Here is a 12,380-nt window from a genome sequence, read left to right as displayed (position 1 = left end):
TTGTATTTTTGTTTCCAAGTGTTTAGCAGCATGCCTGGCACATAGCACTTAATAAATCTATCCCTTCCTTCCTTTCTTCTTTCCTTCCTTTCTTCCCTTCTTCCTTCCTTCCTTCCTTCCTTGCTTCCTTATTTCCTTCTTTCTATCCTTTCTCCCTCCCTCCCAACTTCCCTAAAGTCCTGGAAATGGCCACCTTTAATCCTTTAAATGCCTCTACTTTTCTTCCTCTCACTTTCTTCTTAATTCTTCAGTATGGCTTTGACCTCATGGTTTAATTGAACCTTCTCTCTCCAAAGTTACCTGACAAATCTAATAGTCTTTTCTCAGCCCCCATCTTTCTTTAGCTCATTGTAGTCTTTGATATTCTCTGACACCCTTCTCTCCTGATACTCTCTTCTTTCCATTTTTTTGGGTGTGACTCTGCTCTTTCCTTGTTCTCTTCCTTCCTATTTGACTGCTATGCAGTCTCCTTACTGGATCTTCATCCAGTCCCCTCCTGTGAATAGTGGTATCTCCCAATGTTCTGTCCTGATCCCTCTTCTCTTCTCTCACTATAATATTTCACTTGGTGATCTCATCAAATCCTATGAATTCAATTATTATCTCTATGCTGATGATTCTCAAATTTACTTACCCAGCCCTAATCTCTTTCTTGATATCCAGGTTTGTATCTCCAACTATCTATTGGACATCTCCAACCTGATGTCTTATAAACATCTTAAATTTAACATTTCCAAAATTGAACTAATTATATTTTATCCATAACCCTTTCCTCTTTCTAATTTCCCCTTTACTGTTGAGAACATCACCATCCTTCCATATCCTAGGTGTCATCCTTGACTCTTCATTCTTTCTCACCCACCATAGACAATCACATGCCAAGTCCTATAGATTTCACCTTCATCTTCATCTTCATCTTGTGTATTCATTCCTCTTTGTCTCCTCTGACACAATTACCACCCTGGAGTAGGCCTCTATCACCTCACATGGTTCTAATCATGTCAGTTCTCTCATCCTGCTCCCCCTACCTCCAATTCAATAAGTACCAGTATAGACCATCTCCAGGATCAAATATAACATCCTGTTTGTCTTTTAAAGCCCTTCTTGTTCATTCTTACCTTTTCAATTTTCTTATATTTTTGCTCTCTATCTCTATCCCCAAGTACTCTACAATCTAGTGACATTGATCTTTTTTGCTATTTCTTGTATAGGATACTCCATCTCCTGTTTTTCTGCATATTTACTGGCTATCATCTGTGCATGGAATTTCTACCCTTCTTGTCTCTGTCTCCTGATTTCTCTGTCTTTCTTCCCATCTCAGCTAAAATCCTATCCTTTGGTAGGCTAAGCCAATTCTCATGAGGAAGAGATAGTGAAGGACTTCAACTGAAGCCAGAAGCTGGAGGGAGAGTGAAGCTGCCCAGCCATGCATCCAGGAGGCCTGTGTCTGGTAGCATCTGATTGAAACTACCCATCTTTAAGAGTAGTATCCAGCAGAGCATTATTTAGTGAAACAATGTCTGGCAGAGACTGTGTCTCACAGAGCAGCATCCGGGGGAGTCTGGTAGAGACTGAATGTCTGAAGGAGAATAAGAGGGGGGAACAAATCCATTGGGAACAAGGTGACACTTCACCAGAAGTAGCCCTGAAGTTTTGGAGATTGTGAGCTACTCTTCCAGACATGTGCCTCTGCTACATGAGTTCCTACTTGTGGACTACTCTACACATGTTCCCTTGATGTGTACTCACAATTTGTGTCTATTCTTTCCACTGATGGTGCATATAATTGTGGGAGAGTTTGCTCTGGGTTTACGGAAGATATATCTTATTAATACTTTTCTTACTGTGGAATTTCATTAAATGCCTTTGTTTTAGGTCCTATAGATGACTATTAAAGTTAAATACATTGGTGGGGACTCATAAACCATAGTTTTAGTGGATATGGACCCACAGAGTATTTTTAACATGGATGGGACTTTCCCTGTAAGTCAGGTGACCTGGCAATCCATACTCATGTTTTTGCCAAAAGCAATTATATTTCATAGTATTCTTAACTTGTTATCATATGGATGTATCTCTCTCTTTCAGGTTTAGAGTAAGAGAGTTACTATCTCATGGCTATAAAAATACTGAAACATTTTTTAATTGACCCTCAGGAGAAAGAAAGAAAATAGTAATTTTATTCCTAATCCCAAATCTATGCTGGTACTAAAACTATCCTTGGTTCTAGCCAGAAAATCCATTTTGTCTAGCTGCAGAGCCAACTTTTCTTGTAAGTCATCATTACAAGGTCTGATTTGTTGAAAAGAACAAAGTAGAAGTGGATTTAATTTTATCTTAATTTTACAGATTTGACTCTTCCTAATCAAAATATTTTTACACTAGGTGCCAAGATGGCACAAAATCTGACTATTAGAAATTAATTCCTTTGGATTAAGCACTTTCCTATGCAGGTATCCTTTTAAAAATGTAAACATGCACAGGACTGTTAACACGGGAGATGTTAACATCTTTGTGATCATTTAATTTTCTGAGCAAAGGGATCTATATAACAGGATGAAGGTACAAAGTAGGAGACAGGGCCTTATAAAAAGGAAATGTTTGGTGATGTTGAATTTAAGATAGACTTTACAATCTTGTGTAGGTCCACATCTAACTAGTAGCTCATGAAATTGTTGTCTTTAACATTTTTTGATATAACTAAAACACTTAAGACTCTCTTGGGGAACATAATCATTCTTTAATATTCCCATGGGAACAGAAGAAAGAATAGAATTTGGTTGTTGGTTTCTTGGGTTTATGTAGAAAAAGTGAGGAAGATGCTACAGATGAACTTGTGGTACCTTTCCAAGAATGGAGTACACTTAACAAGGATTGGTAAGAATATATTTACCTGGAGTCATGCAAATCTAATTCATGGGGCCTTAAAATAAAAAGGAAGGAGGAAGAGAAAATTACCAACCTAGAGACTATTGAGAGTTGCTACAATGAATGAAGTAGAGGTGTGGAGAATTCACAAGAGATCTGATTTTCACCAACAGGAAGGACTTAGAAACATGTGAACTTTTTTCAAGTATTTAAAGGGCTGTTGTGTGGAAGTGTCATCAGATGTATTGTGACATTTCCAAATCTGACAACTTTTGCCCAACTCTAATCCTTATTGACCTGTATATAGCATTTGACATTATTGATCACCTTCTCTTTGGTACTCTCTCCCTTCTGAGGTTTCAGACATTGCTCTCTCTCTTGATTTCTCTCCTCTGTTGACTGATCTTTCTCAGTCTCCTTGCCTGGATCTCCATCTATATCCCATATCCCCAGGCAATAGGTGTATGCTAAGGCTCTGTCCTGGTCCTCTTTCTCTTTTCTTTATGCTCCCTTGTTGACCTTAACATTTTCCATGGTTTCAGTGATTAACTATGAATATAAATCTTAAATCTACATACCCAACCTTCATCTTTTCCCTGTGCTCCAGTCAGTTGTCCATTGAACATTTCCAACTGGATGTCCTATGCTGTTGTTGTTGTTGTTGAATCATGTCTGATATGACACCATTTGGGGTTTTCTTGGCAAAGACATTGGAGTGGTCTGCCATTTCCTTCTCCAGTTCGTTTTACAGACAAGGAACTGAGGCAAACAGGATTAAGTAACTTGCCCAGGGTCACACAGCTCCTAAATGTCTGAGGCCTGATTTGAACTCAGGAAGATGAGTCTTCCTGATTCCAGGCCTGGCACTCTATCCACTGTGTAACCTAGCTGCCCTGATGTCCTGTAGGTACCTCAAAATCAACTTGTCTTTACCCCCAAACTTACCCTTACCCCTTTTGTACTTTCTCATTTACGTCAAGGGCATCTTCCAGTCACCCAGGTTTGGATATCAGAATTATCCTTGACCCTCACTCTCTCTGCCCGTTCAGTGTCCAGCTTTGTCAATTCTACCTCCACAAGATCTCTCACATAAATCACTTTCTTTATATTTAGACAGCCACCACCCTAGTTTAGACCTTATCCTCTCTTGCCTAGCTTATTGAAATAGCCTCCACCTCTTACCACTCTAATCCTTTCTCCATATCACCACTGAAGTGTTTTTCCTGAATCACCAGTCTGACCATGTTACTCCTGGTACAATAAATTCCTGTGGCTCCACATTTATAATCTCTAGGATTAAACAGAAAGTCTTCTGTTTGGCATTTAAATCTCTTCATAACATGGATCCAGCCTACTTTTCCAGGTTTATTACATATTACTACCCTTTCTATATTCTATATTCCAGCCAAATCAGACCACTTCCTCTTCCTCTCACAGGATATTCCATCTCCCACCTCAACGTCTTTGTTCAGATATCCCCCATGCCTGAAATCACTTCCTCTTCACCTCTTTTTTCTTAGACTATCTAGTTTCCTTTAAAAATAACTAAAATGCCCATTTGAGTATGAGACTTTTCCTTATCTCTTCATTGTTAGGATCTCTCCCCACAATACTATTTGAGAGCATATTGGTCACATTAACAAAAGAACTACAGAACTGACACAGTTTATGCTATCTGAAATGAGACAGTGATCAACACACCTCAGAGTTCTGTCTCCAATAAGGGCATCAGGGGTGTTTTTTTGAGGGAGAGTACAACATTTACCCTACCTTCTTGTCAATCTCAAAATTTAGGAAGACACCTTTAATAATGCCAACTTGCCCCATAGAATTACGGATTTATGAGCCACATTGCAAATTACCTGGAGTCTTCTCTCTACTACATAACTAGTCTCCTAGTTGCTAATGATGAGGAAGAATTTACTTTACTTAGTGGACTACAGAGGACTCACAGAACTAGAATCTCAAATTGGGATATTTTGAAAAGCTTCTAGACTTGCTGGCACATGGGTAAAACATGGTCAAGATACTGCGATAAAGAGGATCTCAAATTAACCTGCTCCAACCTGGTGGCTAAAATGAAGACAACTTCATTTTAGTGATGAGATAAGGGGGTTAGGCGTACATCCTGAATGCTGGGGAAACTTTTTTTTAAAGAGTCGATCATCTTGCTCCATTATGGCTTGAGCTATATTTCTTTCAAAAGGTCCTTACAAAAAGCAATTTCCTCTGCAGAAATAACTAGTAACAACAACAACAATAGATAAATAGACAGCATTTTTTTAGTGTTTTTAGGTTTGCAAAACTTTTTGCACACATTATCTCATTTGATGATACCATCTGGTGGCTACTGAGAACTACAGTTGGTAAACCGCAAGAGAGTGATGACCAACACTGTAGGTTTTGAGTTGTTGAGACTTGCAGGGTTAGTTAATGGGTGTTGGGACCTGTGGAAAACTGCAGAGGAGTGATGAGGGCACCACCTTCTGGGAGTTTTGGAGAGTTGCAGCAGGCATCACTTAATGACAAACTAGGAGAGGCAATGCCTTCTGGAACCTCCTATCTATGCATGAACTGTAAGTGATTGCCCTGTACAGTTTCCCACAAGGGTTAATTAGCAATAATGAACTTAATTAATTAACATTAATACATGTTAATATTTTTCATGAGCTCTGATAAGGCATCTATTTGTGTTCTTAGACCTGTAAATAAATGTATCTATCCTTAAGCTAAGTGTACTGTTTATTTGCAAGGGAAAATGTTGACAGCATTGTAGATAGAGTCATATAATGGAGTTCCCTGATTTTTTGAGTAGGGAAACAAGACAAATACGTAAACAATTACCTAAGGTGTAGGCATGTCTATGCCATGTGAGAATTTCCAACAGAAGGATTACACTAGTTTTTATTTGTTAGGTCAAATTAAGTTTAAGCATTTTATGCTCCATAAGAGAAATAATAGGAAATGATCTTTTCTTCCTCTTTCTCTTCAGTACAAGCTTTAAAGGTAGATATTTGGAATGGCTGCTTGTCCCTCACTCAGTTCCAGTTAGTATAGTCGATGGCAGGAAAGATTTTCCTTTACATTTTGAGGTTCCTTCCTATCATTAGATTGTGAACTGCCTGAATTGGATGAATGGGTTTTCAGGGAGGACGAGTTCCTCTGGTGTGAGGGCTTCCTGAGCACTTTTCAGTGCTGCTTTTCCACCTTTGTTGTCCAGCTGTCATCCGCCTCTCACCTGTGGCTCCAAGAAGCTATAGCATGCATAGTGGCTACACACCATTAAAACTATCCGAGCAGACAGGCTAAACCAGGGGTGGAGAACCTGCAACCTCAAGGCCACATGTGACCTTCTAGGTCCTTCAGTTCAGCCTTTTGACTGAGTCCAAGTTTTATAGAACAAATCCTTTTATTAAGGGGATTTGTTCTATGAAGTTTATTTTTGTTTATTTATTTATTTTTATTTATTTTTATTTTTTTCGGCAATCGGGGTTAAGTGACTTGCCCAGGGTCACACAGCTAGTAAGTGGCAAGTGTTTGGTCTGAGGCCAGATTTGAACTCAGGTCCTCCTGACTTCAGGGCCAGTGCTCTATCCACTGTGCCACCTAGCTGCCCGCTTTTTAAAAAAATTAAAAAAAGTTTTTTTTGTTCTATGAAGTTTAAATTCAGTCAAAGGCCACCACTTCAGGACTTAGAGGTCTTCGAGGTTTAGCCACTAAACCAACAAGACTCAAATTTATTGGTGAGTTAGGAGGGTGCCTACCGCAAGCATGTGAAGATTTCCCAGGAAGAATGGGTGGATGAGAACCATTTTTTCCAATGACCGTGAAAGTTGCTAGAGTAGGTACTGTGGAGCTCTTAGAGCTTGGTCAGATATCAAAGACTCCAAGGTCATCCGCTGCATCACAAGTCATTGCCAGTCATCTTCCTTTTTGTCTTAACTGCTCTACTTTGAAGACACTGGAAGAGAGAGTGAGGCTGATGACCTCACGTGCAAGTCAAGACAGTACCCATTACACCATGATGTCATTGGTCTTCTTCAAAAACAAAGGATGAACAACAACAATTACAGCAAGGGTAGATGGAATAGGTAAATATTTACCTGCAGAATTTTGAGAGGCACTGGTAGAACAAAGTACAGGGTGAGCAAAGATTTACCTCAGGCTGCTACCATTAAGGTAGAAGCAAGCTTCCTCACCAAAAGTACTTCATAGGAGTCTATGCCACAATGAAGTAACTGGTCCAAGTCCTCTAGAGATCTATCACTTTGCTGCTCATCTTCAAGGACTCTGTTTCCCTCTCACACTTTTGTGGAAATGAAGGCTTGACTCTCTGGAAGGTGGGTAATCTCCTCTCCCAGGACTTTATCCACAGTTAGATTACCAATTTCTTATCCTTCTTCTCTCTCTCTCCACTCCCAATTTAAATGAATTTGCCCGAGGTACAAGAATTTCTGGTTTTGGCTTTGTGCATTGGGAAAGGCCCCTCAGTCTAAAAACATTCTTTTCTATCATTTCCCAAAGGTTCTAAAATTCTACACTTAGAAATAAATTCCTTTGGCTTTTTAAGGTACCTTAAAACATTATCTACAATTATGAGATAGTTAAAATTTTTGTGGAGAAAAGAGGAGTCTGAAAGAGGGAGATAGGAGGACTTCAAATTTGCTGATTGTAAGCTTATACTTACAGTAGATCAGGTCTGGAAATCTCTGGGCTTATTGAAGTCTATAGGCCAATAGGCAGAACAATAATGCCTCACTAATTCAAATTCCAGTGGTTATCCCAGTGGTCAAAAGAGCATGTAAGGAGCTCATTCTTGGAAAATGAAAAAATAAATTCCAGGGAAAATAGTAATAAATCCCCAAATACATGGAATATTTGGAGACTCCACACACAGGGATTTCTTTTGTTCCTGGTTACAGTTAACTCAAATAAAAAGGTCATCAAGATAATCTGAGGGAATAAAAATTCAATTCAAGCCTTTGCCCGAATGGCCTTTCACCACCTAGTGGTCAACATATTGGTCAACCATATTGTGAGACAATAGGACATTATGGCAATTGAGCAAATGAAGTTTTGCAATATATGGCCCTAGAGCACTGGAATGATATTTAAACCTATGGATGAAAAGGGCAGTGGAAGTATTAATAATAAATTTGCCTTGCATAGTTTGCTTTGTTCAAATGACATGCCTTGCATTCTAACAGAAACACAAATAAAGAATGCTTTATAATTATGAACTTTGCACACATATATCTAAGTAAGATGGTGATATTAAAACTAAAAGCAAATTCTATAAAAGTTATATCTGAATTTATCAAAAAGAGAGGATAAAAATAAATGAATTTCTATTTGTTTTGGGCCAAGCCTAAGGCTGGTCCAGTGGTTCAGCTTTGTAAAAACCAATTGAGACACTCAGAGACCATTGAACATTTTACAAAAGGTGATTTACTTCATGATATCATAGAAAGAACATTCAGCAAAGCTATAGCATTGATTTAGTTTTGCCATTCTGTATTTGCCATGATGGCACATATTCAGTTAGAAGTATACATCACACCCAAGGATTCTGACACGTGCTTATTCACTGGGCTTTTTTATTTAGCTGTGTCAATGGTTGAAGCCTTTGTCCCTTAGAATAATTAAGTCTTGAAGATGGTTTGGTTGCCTTTTAGGAAAGAACTAGCCTAGCCTACATGGTAAGGACTTTCATAGATGATGTGCCTGCTAAATCCCTCCCCTTTTTGGCAAGGTCTTAAAAGTCTTTTAGAGGACCCTTGATCACTTAATTGACTTTTTGGGGCATTCGCTGGATAACCTTGACCTAGGGCATATGGGAAGTGTAAGCAACACAAGAGAAGGAGTTTAGTGTAGGTAAAAGAAAAAGAAAATTAGAAAAACAGAAAGAAAGACAACAAGCAATGCAAAACCATTCTGAAGGGCAGGTACTATGCATGGAGAGATTGCTTTTAGCAGCATCCAGTACAGCATCCTGTGATAGCTAGGCAGTGGCTTACTTTTTGGTAATGACAACTTTCCACTTTAGAGAAAGTTATAGCAAAGGATCTCTGAAGTTGAGCATCTGTCTTTAGAGATATGATTGTAGAAACATAGATTTAGAACTAGAAAGAACCTTGGAAGCAATTTATCACAACCATTGCACTTTGGAGATGAGGAAACTGAGGCCTAGAGAGGTCACGTGACTTTCTCAAAGTCACAAAGGTAGCAAGTATCAGAGCCAGGATTCTAACTCGAGTACTAACCCAAATACCACCTCTCTACAAAAAAATCTCCCATCAACAATATTTAAAATGTTGATCTTCAGTGGTTCAAACCCACTTCATGTAACACCTGTAACACTTTAAGCAAAATATTTCACTATTAAGGAAGTACTGGAGTACTTTCTTAAGGAAATACATGTTTATATGTGTAAAATGTATGGGTAGCTAAGTGGTGCAGTGGATAGAGCACTAGGCTTGGGATCAGGAAGACTTAAGTTAATATCTTGCCTCAGACATTTATTTAAGCTATGAGATCTGTAAGTCAATTAACCTTTCTTTGCCTGTTTTCTTCTTTTGTAAAATGAGGAAAAGAGTAGCTTTTACCTCTTGGGATTTTTGTGAGGACCAAATGAGATAAGAATTGTAAAGCACTTAGCACAGTGCCTGGCAAATAACAAGTGCTATATAAATGTTGGCTATTTATTATTATTATTGTTAGTGTCTTCATCTGTAAAATGATGATAAAAATAGCACCTACCTCTCAGGGTTGTTGTGAGGATCAAATGAGACAATAATTGTAGAGTGCTTGACACATAGCAAACACCATGTAACTATTTGTTATTATCATTGTTACTATTATTAATATTATTTATGTATATATTATACCTTTTTATTGGTAGTTTCTAATGTCTGGAGTGCTTTCTCTCCTCATTGTCACCTCCTGGCTTTCCTGGCTTCCTTTAAGACTCAGCTTAAATCCCACTTCCTCTAATAGACCTTTTCCCCCCAGTCTCTCCCACTGCCTTCCCTCCAGGATTTCCTCCCATTAACTATTATTTGTACACAGCTATTTGTATCTTGCCTTCTTCGTTAGAATGTGAGCTCTTTGAGGGCAGGGCCTGTAATTTTGCTTTTCTTTGTATCTCAAGCACTTAGAATAGTGCCTGACAATAAGCACTTAATAAATATCTGTTGGTTGGTTGATGGCATTGTGGTGTAATGGAAAGAGCATTAGATTGGGAGTCAGAAGACTTAAAGTCAAATCTTGGCTGTGCCATTCACAAATTATGTGCTTGGGCACTTCATCTTTGTCCTCAGTCTCCTTAGCTGTAAAATGAAAGTGTTGGACCAGATGACATCTATTGCCTCCTCTAAATCCTATGTTCTTTCTTCAAAGACCTGTAATTTTTTATTCAACAAACACATCCCTTGATATAAGTGGACATCACAATTTCTAACTAGGTTAGATGGTCTTTGGGAGTTGCTGTTGCTAGAACTTTACCAAGTTGTAATCACTCTGGTCGTGGGTGAGCCTCTCTGAATTTAACTAGATTTATCTTTAAATGATGGACTTATTCAATTTGGTTCATGTTTTTACTTACCACTTGAATGTTATTAATACATCTTTTTGTTTTTCTCTCATTTGTGCTTGTTTATATATCACTCTCTAGAATGTATTACCCTTTCTTCTCACTTTTGTAGACTGAAAGGTTCTTGAAGAATGGGACTTTGAGCTCTGCTTTGTCTATCCAGAGCTCTTTATTGTACTTTGCACAAGAGGGTTCAAAATATATAATCACTGACTAAAATTAAAGCTCTTGAGGACGTGTGTGTATTTCAATAGGCTTTTATTTGTTTTTTTCTTTGTAGCTTTTAATGAACATTTTTTGAATTTCTGACAAATTATTGGAGTGTCCAGAGGATAGCTGACTCCTAGGCTGTATTTCATACTGATCAGAGTAGCAAAAAAGACAAAAAAATGAAAAAGATGAATGATGGAGGAACTGTGGAAAAGAGGCAGGCACATTGATGCATTGCTGGTGGATCAGTGAATGGGCATACCCAATATGGAAAGAAGTTTGGAATTTATACATAAAAGTTACTATCAATTACTTAGCACTTTGTATTAAATACAAAATGTGTGCTTGTTGACCCACCTATCCTACCACTACGCCTGTATTTAAAAGAGATAAAAGAAAGAGGAAAAGGGACTTCATATACAAAAATAGTTATAATATCTCTTTTTCTGGTGGGAAAAAGTTTTTCTCAGGGTTCTAGTACTGTTACTTCAGACCCTTACTAGTGTGCTCCTCATCAGCAATATATCAGTTAACATGAAGGACCAGGGAGACTTTTGGGGCTCTTTGTTCTCTCTGGCTATTTTCCTACACCCAGGAGAAGAACCTTGGGAACTTTGAAAGTATTTGATTTGTGTTACCTCCCAAAAATATGGTCATCAACTTCCCTACAAGCACTCAGGCTAACATAAGTGTCAAACATTGAACATATTTCATTCATACAATAAAGAAAAGTCTTTGTTTCTGGGTCCTGTAGATAGGTAAGAGAACCCCTTCCCCCATTGGTTGGGCTTCTATCTCTAGAATATTCCCCATAATTCTCAACACTGTCCCTAGACAATGGGCCTTAGAAAAGGGGAAGATCAGGGCTCACTCATCTACCAACACTAATAGGCAAAGGGTAGGAATTTTTATGGGTTTATAGGATCATAGATTTACAGCTAGAAAGATCCTTAGAGCATATTGATTCCAACCACTTAATTTTACAAAAAAAGAAACCGAAACACAGAGAGGTTAAGATTTGGTCAGGGTTATTCAGCTATTAAATGTCTGAGGCCAGGATTTGGACTAAGGCTTTCCTGACTCAAAATCTTGCACTCCTAAGCTTACTAAGATATTGCTCTTTAAGGTCAGGGAGAGTCAATTGTTAATTAGGCAAATTTTGTTTTCTGGTGCTCTACCTCCTCTGTGACACCTAGTACCCTCATCCTGTTACTGGCTGCTCAGGGCTTCCCTTTCCCAGTAGTACCTGATACTCTATACGTAATACCATATCTAATCTCTCACCAAAATGTGCCTGTCTTATGACCTGTTTCCTTTGGCCCATGCTCTCTGCTTTCCAGGAAAGTCTGAAAGCTAATCCTTACTAATATGTTCATGGATGCTAGAGTCTTTACTGGCTACCATTTCCTGTATAACACATTTACATTTTAATTGAGCCAAGTGGAGGGAAAACATTGCAGTCTGAGGGAAAGCAATTCTAAACACTGGTAGTTTGCATGCTGTGGTTGTTTGTTATTCCTTTTAGAAGAGGATCAGTGACATCATAGGGTGATATCTTGACTTGCACATGAATTGGATTTAAGTGGGGCAGAATTGCACAAAATCATCAGCCTCACTTTCTCTTCCAGATCCATCAAAATCCAGTGGCAGAACAAAAGTCAAGATGACTGGTGATGGCCCAAGTCCCAAGATGACTTTGAAATCTCCAATA

The sequence above is a fragment of the Vombatus ursinus genome, unplaced genomic scaffold, assembly GCF_900497805.2.
Source record: "Vombatus ursinus unplaced genomic scaffold, bare-nosed wombat genome assembly UNPS02014893.1, whole genome shotgun sequence".
Lineage (NCBI taxonomy): Eukaryota > Metazoa > Chordata > Mammalia > Diprotodontia > Vombatidae > Vombatus > Vombatus ursinus.
Note: the sequence above shows the minus strand (reverse complement) of the source record.